We start from the raw sequence: 15,349 nt of genomic DNA on the forward strand, positions 1-15,349 counted from the left end.
AATAAAGTAGTTCCAAGTTCTATCTCTATGGTTTGTTTCCTATTGATGTAGCCCTAAGCAGAGACTGGCGCAAATCACTTTCATGGAAAGGGGTTGCCAAGAATCCAAAAAACTACGAGTTTCCAGAAATCTCGGCACACATTTTTTCACCCTATCTTGATGACACTTTCAGGTAATGATCACTACCCCAATCCCACTTGGCTAACCAAATTTCGTTCTTCTAGGTTAAACCGTTCGTTGGCAGTAACAGTTTTAATTTTTAGATTTCACTCTATTTTCTCCTATATGGATACATGTAGTTGGAACTCTAAATCAAACACGGCTTGTGCTAGCTCTTTGAAACTTGACACAATAAAGTAGTTCCAAGTTCTAACTCTATGGTTTGTTTCCTATTGATGTAGCCCTAAGCAGAGATGGCGCAAATCACTTTCATGGAAAGGGGTTTCCAAGAATCCAAAAAACTACGAGTTTCCAGAAATCTAGGCACACATTTTTTCACCCTATCTTGATGACACTTTCAGGTAATGATCAGTATCACAATCCCACTTGGCTCACCACATTTCGTTCTTCTAGGTTAAACCGTTCGTTGGCAGTAACAGTTTTAATTTTCAGGTTTCACTCTGTTTTCTCCTATATGGATACATGTAGTTGGAACTCTAAATCAAAGACGGTTTGACCTAGCTCTTTGAAACTTGACACAATAAAGTAGTTCCAAGTTCTATCTCTATGGTTTGTTTCCTATTGATGTAGCCCTAAGCAGAGACTGGCGCAAATCACTTTCATGGAAAGGGGTTGCCAAGAATCCAAAAAACTACGAGTTTCCAGAAATATCGGCACACATTTTTTCACCCTATCTAGATGACACTTTCAGGTAATGATCAGTATCCCAATCCCACTTGGCTCACCAAATTTCGTTCTTCTAGGTTAAACCGTTGATTGGCAGTAAGAGTTTTAAATTTTAGGTTTCACTCTGTTTTTTCCTATATGGATTCATGTTGTTTGAACTCTAAATCAAACACGGTTTGTGCTAGCTCTTTGAATCTTGACACAATAAAGTAGGTCCAAGTTCTATCTCTATGGTTTGTTTCCTATTGATGTAGCCCTAAGCAGAGATGGCGCAAATCACTTTCATGGAAAGGGGTTGCCAACCTTCCAAAAAACTACGAGTTTCCTGGAATCTGAGCACACATTTTTTCACCCAATCTTGATGACACTTTCAGTTAATGATCAGTACCCCAATCTCACTTGGCTCACCAAATTTCGTTCTTCTAGGTTAAACCGTTCGTTGGCAGTAACAGTTTTAATTTTCAGGTATCACGCTGTTTTCTCCTCTATGGATACATGTAGTTTGAACTCTAAATCAAAGACGGTTTGTCCTAGCTCTTTGAAACTTGACACAATAAAGTAGTTCCAAGTTCTATCTCTATGGTTTGTTTCCTATTGATGTAGCCCTAAGCAGAGACGGGCGCAAATCACTTTCATGGAAAGGGGTTGCCAAGCTTCCAAAAAATTACGAGTTTCCTGAAATATCAGCACACATTTTTTCACCCAATCTTGATGACACTTTCAGGTAATGGTCAGTACCGCAATCCCACTTGGCTCACCAAATTTCGTTCTTCTAGGTTAAACAGTTCGTTGGCAGTAACAGTTTTAATTTTTAGGTTTCACTCTGTTTTCTCCTATATGGATACATGTAGTTGGAACTCTAAATCAATGACGGTTTGTGCTAGCTCTTTGAATCTTGACACAATAAATTAGTTCCAACTTCTATCTCTATGGTTTGTTTCCTACTGATGTAGCCCTAAGCAGAGACTGGTGCAGATCACTTTCATGGAAAGGGGTTGCCAAGCTTCCAAAAAACCACGAGTTTCCTGGAATCTCAGCACACATTTTTTCACCCAATCTTGATGACACTTTCAGGTAATAATCACTACCCCAATCCCACTTGGCTAACCAAATTTCGTTCTTCTAGGTTAAAACGTTCGTTGGCAGTAACAGTTTTAATTTTTAGATTTCACTCTATTTTCTCCTATATGGATACATGTAGTTGGAACTCTAAATCAAACACGGTTTGTGCTAGCTCTTTGAAACTTGACACAATAAAGTAGTTCCAAGTTCTAACTCTATGGTTTGTTTCTATTGATGTAGCCCTAAGCAGAGACTGGCGCAAATCACTTTCATGGAAAGGGGTTGCCAAGAAACCAAAAAACTACGAGTTTCCAGAAATCTCGGCACACATTTTTTCACCCTATCTTGATGACACTTTCAGGTAATGATCAGTATCCCAATCCCACTTGGCTCACCAAATTTCGTTCTTCTAGGTTAAACCGTTCATTGGCAGTAACAGTTTTAAATTTTAAGTTTCACTCTGTTTTTTCCTATATGGATTCATGTAGTTTGAACTCTAAATCAAACACGGTTTGTGCTGGCTCTTTGAAACTTGACACAATAGAGTAGTTCCAAATTCTATCTCTATGGTTTGTTTCCTATTGATGTAGCCCTAAGCAGAGACTGGCGCAAATCACTTACATGGAAAGGGGTTGCCAAGCTTCCAAAAAACTACGAATTTCCTGAAATCTCAACACACATTTTTTCACCCAATCTTGATGACACTTTCAGTTAATGATCAGTACCCCAATCCAACTTGGCTCACCAAATTTCGTTCTTCTAGGTTAAACCGTTCGTTGGCAGTAACAGTTTTAATTTTCAGGTTTCACTCTGTTTACTCCTATATGGATACATGTAGTTGGAACTCTAAATCAAAGACGGTTTGTCCTAGCTCTTTGAAACTTGACACAATAATGTAGTTCCAAGTTCTATCTCTATGGTTTGTTTCCTATTGATGTAGCCCTAAGCAGAGACGGGCGCAAATCACTTTCATGGAAAGGGGTTGCCAAGCTTCCAAAAAACTACGAGTTTCCTGAAATCTCAGCACACATTTTTTCACCCAATCTTTATGGCACTTTCAGGTAATGATCAGTACCCCAATCCCACTTGGCTCACCAAATTTCGTTCCGCTAGGTTAAACCGTTCGTTGGCAGTAACAGTTTTAATTTTTAGGTTTCACTCTGTTTTCTCCTATATGGATACATGTAGTTGGAACTCTAAATCAAACACGGTTTGTGCTAGCTCTTTGAATCTTGACACTATAAAGTAGGTCCAAGTTCTATCTCTATGGTTTGTATCCTATTGATGTAGCCCTAAGCAGAGATGTCGCAAATCACTTTCATGGGAAGGGGTTGCCAACCTTCCAAAAAACTACGAGTTTCCTGAAATCTCAGCACACATTTTTTCACCCAATCTTTATGACACTTTCAGGTAATGATCAGTATCCCAATCCCACTTGGCTCACCAAATTTCGTTCTTCTAGGTTAAACCGTTCGTTGGCAGTAACAGTTTTAATTTTTAGGTTTCACTGTGTTTTCTCCGATATGGATACATGTAGTTGGAACTCTAAATCAAACACGGTTTGTGCTAGCTCTTTGAATCTTGACACAATAAAGTTGGTCCAAGTTTTATCTCTATGGTTTGTTTCCTATTGATGTAGCCCTAAGCAGAGATGGCACAAATCACTTTCATGGAAAGGGGTTGCCAAGCTTCCAAAAAACTACGAGTTTCCTGAAATCTCAGCACACATTTTTTCACCCAATCTTGATGACACTTTCAGGTAATGATCAGTACCCCAATCCAACTTGGCTCACCAAATTTCGTTCTTCTAGGTTAAACCGTTCGTTGGCAGTAAGGGTTTTAATTTTTAGGTTTCACTCTGTTTTCTCCTATATGGATACATGTAGTTGGAACTCTAAATCAAAGACGGTTTGTGCTAGCTCTTTGAATCTTGACACAATAAAGTAGTTCCAAGTTCTATCTCTATGGTTTGTTTCCTATTGATGTAGCCCTAAGCAGAGACTGGCGCAAATCACTTTCATGGAAAGGGGTTGCCAAGCTTCCAAAAAACCACGAGTTTCCTGAAATCTCAGCACACATTTTTTCACCCAATCTTGATGACACTTTCAGGTAATGATCACTACCCCAATCCCACTTGGCTAACCAAATTTCGTTCTTCTAGGTTAAACCGTTCGTTGGCAGTAACAGTTTTAATTTTTAGATTTCACTCTATTTTCTCCTATATGGATACATGTAGTTGGAACTCTAAATCAAACACGGCTTGTGCTAGCTCTTTGAAACTTGACACAATAAAGTAGTTCCAAGTTCTAACTCTATGGTTTGTTTCCTATTGATGTAGCCCTAAGCAGAGATGGCGCAAATCACTTTCATGGAAAGGGGTTTCCAAGAATCCAAAAAACTACGAGTTTCCAGAAATCTAGGCACACATTTTTTCACCCTATCTTGATGACACTTTCAGGTAATGATCAGTATCACAATCCCACTTGGCTCACCACATTTCGTTCTTCTAGGTTAAACCGTTCGTTGGCAGTAACAGTTTTAATTTTCAGGTTTCACTCTGTTTTCTCCTATATGGATACATGTAGTTGGAACTCTAAATCAAAGACGGTTTGACCTAGCTCTTTGAAACTTGACACAATAAAGTAGTTCCAAGTTCTATCTCTATGGTTTGTTTCCTATTGATGTAGCCCTAAGCAGAGACGGGCGCAAATCACTTTCATGGAAAGGGGTTGCCAAGCTTCCAAAAAACCACGAGTTTCCTGGAATCTCAGCACACATTTTTTCACCCAATCTTGATGACACTTTCAGGTAATGATCACTACCCCAATCCCACTTGGCTAACCAAATTTCGTTCTTCTAGGTTTAAACGTTCGTTGGCAGTAACAGTTTTAATTTTTAGATTTCACTCTATTTTCTCCTATATGGATACATGTAGTTGGAACTCTAAATCAAACACGGTTTGTGCTAGCTCTTTGAAACTTGACACAATAAAGTAGTTCCAAGTTCTAACTCTATGGTTTGTTTCTTTTGATGTAGCCCTAAGCAGAGACTGGCGCAAATCACTTTCATGGAAAGGGGTTGCCAAGAATCCAAAAAACTACGAGTTTCCAGAAATCTCGGCACACATTTTTTCACCCTATCTTGATGACACTTTCAGGTAATGATCAGTATCCCAATCCCACTTGGCTCACCAAATTTCGTTCTTCTAGGTTAAACCGTTCATTGGCAGTAACAATTTTAAATTTTAAGTTTCACTCTGTTTTTTCCTATATGGATTCATGTAGTTTGAACTCTAAATCAAACACGGTTTGTGCTGGCTCTTTGAAACTTGACACAATAGAGTAGTTCCAAATTCTATCTCTATGGTTTGTTTCCTATTGATGTAGCCCTAAGCAGAGACTGGTGCAAATCACTTACATGGAAAGGGGTTGCCAAGTTTCCAAAAAACTACGAGTTTCCTGAAATCTCAACACACATTTTTTCACCCAATCTTGATGACACTTTCAATTAATGATCAGTACCCCAATCCCACTTGGCTCACCAAATTTCGTTCTTCTAGGTTAAACCGTTCGTTGGCAGTAACAGTTTTAATTTTCAGGTTTCACTCTGTTTACTCCTATATGGATACATGTAGTTGGAACTCTAAATCAAAGACGGTTTGTCCTAGCTCTTTGAATCTTGACACAATAAAGTAGTTCCAAGTTCTATCTTTATGGTTTGTTTCCTATTGATGTAGCCCTAAGCAGAGACGGGCGCAAATCACTTTCATGGAAAGGGGTTGCCAAGCTTCCAAAAAACTACGAGTTTCCTGAAATCTCAGCACACATTTTTTCACCCAATCTTTATGACACTTTCAGGTAATGATCAGTACCCCAATCCCACTTGGCTCACCAAATTTCGTTCTGCTAGGTTAAACCGTTCGTTGGCAGTAACAGTTTTAATTTTTAGGTTTCACTCTGTTTTCTCCTATATGGATACATGTAGTTGGAACTCTAAATCAAACACGGTTTGTGCTAGCTCTTTGAATCTTGACACTATAAAGTAGGTCCAAGTTCTATCTCTATGGTTTGTATCCTATTGATGTAGCCCTAAGCAGAGATGTCGCAAATCACTTTCATGGGAAGGGGTTGCCAACCTTCCAAAAAACTACGAGTTTCCTGAAATCTCAGCACACATTTTTTCACCCAATCTTTATGACACTTTCAGGTAATGATCAGTATCCCAATCCCACTTGGCTCACCAAATTTCGTTCTTCTAGGTTAAACCGTTCGTTGGCAGTAACAGTTTTAATTTTTAGGTTTCACTGTGTTTTCTCCGATATGGATACATGTAGTTGGAACTCTAAATCAAACACGGTTTGTGCTAGCTCTTTGAATCTTGACACAATAAAGTTGGTCCAAGTTTTATCTCTATGGTTTGTTTCCTATTGATGTAGCCCTAAGCAGAGATGGCGCAAATCACTTTCATGGAAAGGGGTTGCCAAGCTTCCAAAAAACTACGAGTTTCCTGAAATCTCAGCACACATTTTTTCACCCAATCTTGATGACACTTTCAGGTAATGATCAGTACCCCAATCCGACTTGGCTCACCAAATTTCGTTCTTGTAGGTTAAACCGTTCGTTGGCAGTAAGGGTTTTAATTTTTAGGTTTCACTCTGTTTTCTCCTATATGGATACATGTAGTTGGAACTCTAAATCAAAGACGGTTTGTGCTAGCTCTTCGAATCTTGACACAATAAAGTAGTTCCAAGTTCTATCTCTATGGTTTGTTTCCTATTGATGTAGCCCTAAGCAGATACTGGCGCAAATCACTTTCATGGAAAGGGGTTGCCAAGCTTCCAAAAAACCACGAGTTTCCTGAAATCTCAGCACACATTTTTTCACCCAATCTTGATGACACATTCAGGTAATGATCACTACCCCAATCCCACTTGGCTAACCAAATTTCGTTCTTCTAGGTTAAACCGTTCGTTGGCAGTAACAGTTTTAATTTTTAGATTTCACTCTATTTTCTCCTATATGGATACATGTAGTTAAAACTCTAAATCAAACACGGCTTGTGCTAGCTCTTTGAAACTTGACACAATAAAGTAGTTCCAAGTTCTAACTCTATGGTTTGTTTCCTATTGATGTAGCCCTAAGCAGAGACTGGCGCAAATCACTTTCATGGAAAGGGGTTTCCAAGAATCCAAAAAACTACGAGTTTCCAGAAATCTAGGCACACATTTTTTCACCCTATCTTGATGACACTTTCAGGTAATGATCAGTATCACAATCCCACTTGGCTCACCACATTTCGTTCTTCTAGGTTAAACCGTTCGTTGGCAGTAACAGTTTTAATTTTCAGGTTTCACTCTGTTTTCTCCTATATGGATACATGTAGTTGGAACTCTAAATCAAAGACGGTTTGACCTAGCTCTTTGAAACTTGACACAATAAAGTAGTTCCAAGTTCTATCTCTATGGTTTGTTTCCTATTGATGTAGCCCTAAGCAGAGACGGGCGCAAATCACTTTCATGGAAAGGGGTTGCCAAGCTTCCAAAAAACTACGAGTTTCCTGAAATCTCAGCACACATTTTTTCACCCAATCTTGATGACACTTTCAGGTACTGATCAGTACCCCAATCCCACTTGGCTCACCAAATTTCGTTCTTCTAGGTTAAACCGTTCGTTGGCAGTAACAGTTTTAATTTTCAGGTTTCACTCTGTTTTCTCCTATATGGATACATGTAGTTGGAACTCTAAATCAATGACGGTTTGTGCTAGCTCTTTGAATCTTGACACAATAAAGTAGTTCCAAGTTCTATCTCTATGGTTTGTTTCCTATTGATGTAGCCCTAAGCAGAGACTGGCGCAAATCACTTTCATGGAAAGGGGTTGCCAAGAATCCAAAAAACTACGAGTTTCCAGAAATCTCGGCACACATTTTTTCACCCTATGTTGATGACACTTTCAGGTAATGATCAGTATCCCAATCCCACTTGGCTCACCAAATTTCGTTCTTCTAGGTTAAACCGTTCATTGGCAGTAAGAGTTTTAAATTTTAAGTTTCACTCTGTTTTTTCCTATATGGATTCATGTAGTTTGAACTCTAAATCAAACACGGTTTGTGCTGGCTCTTTGAAACTTGACACAATAGAGTAGTTCCAAATTCTATCTCTATGGTTTGTTTCCTATTGATGTAGCCCTAAGCAGAGACTGGCGCAAATCACTTACATGGAAAGGGGTTGCCAAGCTTCCAAAAAACTACGAGTTTCCTGAAATCTCAACACACATTTTTTCACCCAATCTTGATGACACTTTCAGTTAATGATCAGTACCCCAATCCCACTTGGCTCACCAAATTTCGTTCTTCTAGGTTAAACCGTTCGTTGGCAGTAACAGTTTTAATTTTCAGGTTTCACTCTGTTTTCTCCTATATGGATACATGTAGTTGGAACTCTAAATCAAAGACGGTTTCTCCTAGCTCTTTGAAACTTGACACAATAAAGTAGTTCCAAGTTCTATCTCTATGCTTTGTTTCCTATTGATGTAGCCCTAAGCAGAGACGGGCGCAAATCACTTTCATGGAAAGGGGTTGCCAAGCTTCCAAAAAACTACGAGTTTCTTGAAATCTCAGCACACATTTTTTCACCCAATCTTGATGACACTTTCAGGTAATGATCAGTACCCCAATCCCACTTGGCTAACCAAATTTCGTTCTGCTAGGTTAAACCGTTCGTTGGCAGTAATAGTTTTAATTTTTAGGTTTCACTGTGTTTTCTCCGATATGGATACATGTAGTTGGAACTCTAAATCAAACACGGTTTGTGCTGGCTCTTTGAAACTTGACACAATAGAGTAGTTCCAAATTCTATCTCTATGGTTTGTTTCCTATTGATGTAGCCATAAGCAGAGACGGGCGCAAATCACTTTCATGGAAAGGGGTTGCCAAGCTTCCAAAAAACTACGAGTTTCTTGAAATCTCAGCACACATTTTTTCACCCAATCTTGATGACACTTTCAGTTAATGATCAGTATCCCAATCCCACTTGGCTCACCAAATTTCGTTCTTCTAGGTTAAACCGTTCATTGGCAGTAACAGTTTTAATTTTCAGGTTTCACTCTGTTTTCTCCTATATGGATACATGTAGTTGGAACTCTAAATCAAAGACGGTTTGTCCTAGCTCTTTGAAACTTGACAGAATAAAGTAGTTCCAAGTTCTATCTCTATGGTTTGTTTCCTATTGATGTAGCCCTAAGCAGAGACGGGCGCAAATCACTTTCATGGAAAGGGGTGGCCAAGCTTCCAAAAAACTACGAGTTTCCTGAAATCTCAGCACACATTTTTTCACCCAATATTGATGACACTTTCAGGTAATGATCAGTACCCCAATCCCACTTGGCTCACCAAATTTCGTTCTTCTAGTTTAAACCGTTCGTTGGCAGTAACAGTTTTAATTTTTAGGTTTCACTCTGTTTTCTCCGATATGGATACATGTAGTTGGAACTCTAAATCAAACACGGTTTGTGCTAGCTCTTTGAATCTTGACACAATAAAGTAGGTCCAAGTTCTATCTCTATGGTTTGTTTCCTATTGATGTAGCCCTAAGCAGAGATGGCGCAAATCACTTTCATGGAAAGGGGTTGCCAAGCTTCCAAAAAACTACGAGTTTCCTGAAATCTCAGCACACATTTTTTCACCCAATCTTGATGACACTTTCAGGTAATGATCAGTACCCCAATCCCACTTGGCTCACCAAATTTCGTTCTGCTAGGTTAAACCGTTCGTTGGCAGTAACAGTTTTAATTTTTAGATTTCACTCTGTTTTCTCCGATATGGATACATGTAGTTGGAACTCTAAATCAAAGACGGCTTGTGCTAGCTCTTTGAATCTTGACACAATAAAGTAGTTCCAAGTTCTATCTCTATGGTTTGTTTCCTATTGATGTAGCCCTAAGCAGAGACTGGCGCAAATCACTTTCATGGCAAGGGATTGCCAAGCTTCCAAAAAACTACGAGTTTCCTGAAATCTCAGCACACATTTTTTCACCCAATCTTGATGACAATTTCAGGTAATGATCACTACCCCAATCCCACTTGGCTCACCAAATTTCGTTCTTCTAGGTTAAACCGTTCGTTGGCAGTAACAGTTTTAATTTTTAGGTTTCACTCTGTTTTCTCCTATATGGATACATGTAGTTGGAACTCTAAATCAAACACTGTTTGTGCTAGCTCTTTGAAACTTGACAACATAAAGTAGGTCCATGTTCTATCTCTATGGTTTGTTTCCTATTGATGTAGCCCTAAGCAGAGATGGCGCAAATCACTTTCATGGAAAGGGGTTGCCAACCTTCCAAAAAACTACGAGTTTCCTGAAATCTCAGCACACATTTTTTCACCCAATCTTTATGACACTTTCAGGTAATGATCAGTACCCCAATCCCACTTGGCTCACCAAATTTCGTTCTTCTAGGTTAAACCGTTCGTTGGCAGTAAGGGTTTTAATTTTTAGGTTTCACTCTGTTTTCTCCTATATGGATACATGTAGTTGGAACTCTAAATCAAAGACGGTTTGTGCTAGCTCTTTGAATCTTGACACAATAAAGTAGTTCCAAGTTCTATCTCTATGGTTTGTTTCCTATTGATGTAGCCCTAAGCAGAGACTGGCGCAGATCACTTTCATGGAAAGGGGTTGCCAAGCTTCCAAAAAACCACGAGTTTCCTGGAATCTCAGCACACATTTTTTCACCCAATCTTGATGACACTTTCAGGTAATGATCACTACCCCAATCCCACTTGGCTAACCAAATTTCGTTCTTCTAGGTTAAACCGTTCGTTGGCAGTAACAGTTTTAATTTTTAGATTTCACTCTATTTTCTCCTATATGGATACATGTAGTTGGAACTCTAAATAAAACACGGTTTGTGCTAGCTCTTTGAAACTTGACACAATAATGTAGTTCCAAGTTCTAACTCTATGGTTTGTTTCCTATTGATGTAGCCCTAAGCAGGGACTGGCGCAAATCACTTTCATGGAAAGGGGTTGCCAATAATCCAAAAAACTACGAGTTTCCAGAAATCTCGGCACACATTTTTTCACCCTATGTTGATGACACTTTCAGGTAATGATCAGTATCCCAATCCCACTTGGCTCACCAAATTTCGTTCTTCTAGGTTAAACCGTTCATTGGCAGTAAGAGTTTTAAATTTTAAGTTTCACTCTGTTTTTTCCTATATGGATTCATGTAGTTTGAACTCTAAATCAAACACGGTTTGTGCTGGCTCTTTGAAACTTGACACAATAGAGTAGTTCCAAATTCTATCTCTATGGTTTGTTTCCTATTGATGTAGCCCTAAGCAGAGACTGGCGCAAATCACTTACATGGAAAGGGGTTGCCAAGCTTCCAAAAAACTACGAGTTTCCTGAAATCTCAACACACATTTTTTCACCCAATCTTGATGACACTTTCAGTTAATGATCAGTACCCCAATCCCACTTGGCTCACCAAATTTCGTTCTTCTAGGTTAAACCGTTCGTTGGCAGTAACAGTTTTAATTTTCAGGTTTCACTCTGTTTTCTCCTATATGGATACATGTAGTTGGAACTCTAAATCAAAGACGGTTTCTCCTAGCTCTTTGAAACTTGACACAATAAAGTAGTTCCAAGTTCTATCTCTATGCTTTGTTTCCTATTGATGTAGCCCTAAGCAGAGACGGGCGCAAATCACTTTCATGGAAAGGGGTTGCCAAGCTTCCAAAAAACTACGAGTTTCCTGAAATCTCAGCACACATTTTTTCACCCAATCTTGATGACACTTTCAGGTAATGATCAGTACCCCAATCCCACTTGGCTAACCAAATTTCGTTCTGCTAGGTTAAACCGTTCGTTGGCAGTAATAGTTTTAATTTTTAGGTTTCACTGTGTTTTCTCCGATATGGATACATGTAGTTGGAACTCTAAATCAAACACGGTTTGTGCTAGGTCTTTGAATCTTGACACAATAAAGTAGGTCCAAGTTCTATCTCTATGGTTTGTTTCCTATTGATGTAGCCCTAAGCAGAGATGGCGCAAATCACACTCATGGAAAGGGGTTGCCAACCTTCCAAAAAAATACGAGTTTTTTGAAATCTCAGCACACATTTTTTCACCCAATCTTTATGACACTTTCAGGTAATGATCAGTATCCCAATCCCACTTGGCTCACCAAATTTCGTTCTTCTAGGTTAAACCGTACATTGGCAATAACAGTTTAAAATTTTTGGTTTCACTCTGTTTTCTCCTATATGGATTCATGTAGTTTGAACTCTAAATCAAACACGGTTTGTGCTGGCTCTTTGAAACTTGACACAATAGAGTAGTTCCAAATTCTATCTCTATGGTTTGTTTCCTATTGATGTAGCCCTAAGCAGAGACTGGCGCAAATCACTTACATGGAAAGGGGTTGCCATGCTTCCAAAAAACCACGAGTTTCCTGAAATCTCAACACACATTTTTTCACCCAATCTTGATGACACTTTCAGTTAATGATCAGTATCCCAATCCCACTTGGCTCACCAAATTTCGTTCTTCTAGGTTAAACCGTTCATTGGCAGTAACAGTTTTAATTTTCAGGTTTCACTCTGTTTTCTCCTATATGGATACATGTAGTTGGAACTCTAAATCAAAGACGGTTTGTCCTAGCTCTTTGAAACTTGACAGAATAAAGTAGTTCCAAGTTCTATCTCTATGGTTTGTTTCCTATTGATGTAGCCCTAAGCAGAGACGGGCGCAAATCACTTTCATGGAAAGGGGTTGCCAAGCTTCCAAAAAACTACGAGTTTCCTGAAATCTCAGCACACATTTTTTCACCCAATCTTGATGACACTTTCAGGTAATGATCAGTACCCCAATCCCACTTGGCTCACCAAATTTCGTTCTTCTAGGTTAAACCGTTCGTTGGCAGTAACAGTTTTAATTTTTAGGTTTCACTCTGTTTTCTCCGATATGGATACATGTAGTTGGAACTCTAAATCAAACACGGTTTGTGCTAGCTCTTTGAATCTTGACACAATAAAGTAGGTCCAAGTTCTATCTCTATGGTTTGTTTCCTATTGATGTAGCCCTAAGCAGAGATGGCGCAAATCACTTTCATGGAAAGGGGTTGCCAACCTTCCAAAAAACTACGAGTTTCCTGAAATCTGAGCACACATTCTTTCACCCAATCTTGATGACACTTTCAGGTAATGATCAGTACCCCAATCTCACTTGGCTCACCAAATTTCGTTCTTCTAGGTTAAACCGTTCGTTGGCAGTAACAGTTTTAATTTTCAGGTTTCACTATGTTTTCTCCTATATGGATACATGTAGTTGGAACTCTAAATCAAAGACGGCTTGTGCTAGCTCTTTGAATCTTGACACAATAAAGTAGTTCCAAGTTCTATCTCTATGGTTTGTTTCCAATTGATGTAGCCCTAAGCAGAGACTGGCGCAAATCTCTTTCATGGCAAGGGATTGCCAAGCTTCCAAAAAACTACGAGTTTCCTGAAATCTCAGCACACATTTTTTCACCCAATCTTCATGACACTTTCAGTTAATAATCACTACCCCAATCCCACTTGGCTCACCAAATTTCGTTCTTCTAGGTTAAACCGTTCGTTGGCAGTAACAGTTTTAATTTTTAGGTTTCACTCTGTTTTCTCCTATATGGATACATGTAGTTGGAACTCTAAATCAAACACTGTTTGTGCTAGCTCTTTGAAACTTGACAACATAAAGTAGGTCCATGTTCTATCTCTATGGTTTGTTTCCTATTGATGTAGCCCTAAGCAGAGATGGCGCAAATCACTTTCATGGAAAGGGGTTGCCAACCTTCCAAAAAACTACGAGTTTCCTGAAATCTCAGCACACATTTTTTCACCCAATCTTTATGACACTTTCAGGTAATGATCAGTACCCCAATCCCACTTGGCTCACCAAATTTCGTTCTTCTAGGTTAAACCGTTCGTTGGCAGTAAGGGTTTTAAATTTTAGGTTTCACTCTGTTTTCTCCTATATGGATACATGTAGTTGGAACTCTAAATCAAAGACGGTTTGTGCTAGCTCTTTGAATCTTGACACAATAAAGTAGTTCCAAGTTCTATCTCTATGGTTTGTTTCCTATTGATGTAGCCCTAAGCAGAGACTGGCGCAAATCACTTTCATGGAAAGGGGTTGCCAAGCTTCCAAAAAAACAAGAGTTTCCTGAAATCTCAGCACACATTTTTTCACCCAATCTTGATGACACTTTCAGGTAATGATCACTACCCCAATCCCACTTGGCTAACCAAATTTCGTTCTTCTAGGTTAAAATGTTCGTTGGCAGTAACAGTTTTAATTTTTAGATTTCACTCTATTTTCTCCTATATGGATACATGTAGTTGGAACTCTAAATCAAACACGGTTTGTGCTAGCTCTTTGAAACTTGACACAATAAAGTAGTTCCAAGTTATAACTCTACGGTTTGTTTCCTATTGATGTAGCCCTAAGCAGAGACTGGCGCAAATCACTTTCATGGAAAGGGGTTGCCAACCTGCCAAAAAACTAAGAGTCTCCTGTAATCTCAGCACACATTTTTTCACCCAATCTTGATGACACTTTCAGGTAATGATCAGTACCCCAATCCCACTTGGCTCACCAAATTTCGTTCTTCTAGGTTAAACCGTTCGTTGGCAGTAAGAGTTTTAATTTTTAGGATTCACTCTCTTTTCTCGTATATGGATACATGTAGTTGGAACTCTAAATCAAAGACGGTTTGTGCTAGCTCTTTGAATCTTGACACAATAAAGTAGTTCCAAGTTCTATCTCTATGGTTTGTTTCCTATTGATGTAGCCCTAAGCAGAGACTGGCGCAAATCACTTTCATGGAAAGGGGTTGCCAAGAATCCAAAAAACTACGAGTTTCCAGAAATATCGGCACACATTTTTTCACCCTATCTAGATGACACTTTCAGGTAATGATCAGTATCCCAAACCCACTTGGCTCACCAAATTTCGTTCTTCTAGGTTAAACCGTTGATTGGCAGTAACAGTTTTAAATTTTAGGTTTCACTCTGTTTTTTCCTATATGGATTCATGTTGTTTGAACTCTAAATCAAACACGGTTTGTGCTGGCTCTTTGAAACTTGACACAATAGAGTAGTTCCAAATTCTATCTCTATGGTTTGTTTCCTATTGATGTAGCCCTAAGCAGAGACTGGCGCAAATCACTTACATGGAAAGGGGTTGCCAAGCTTCCAAAAAACTACGAGTTTCCTGAAATCTCAGCACACATTTTTTCACCCAATCTTGATGACACTTTCAGTAAATGATCAGTACCCCAATCCCACTTGGCTCACCAAATTTCGTTCTTCTAGTTTAAACCGTTCGTTGGCAGTAACAGTTTTAATTTTCAGGTATCACGCTGTTTTCTCCTATATGGATACATGTAGTTTGAACTCTAAAT

Source organism: Spermophilus citellus (genome assembly GCF_964194105.1).
Source record: "Spermophilus citellus genome assembly, chromosome: 6".
NCBI classification, from domain to species: Eukaryota; Metazoa; Chordata; class Mammalia; order Rodentia; family Sciuridae; genus Spermophilus; species Spermophilus citellus.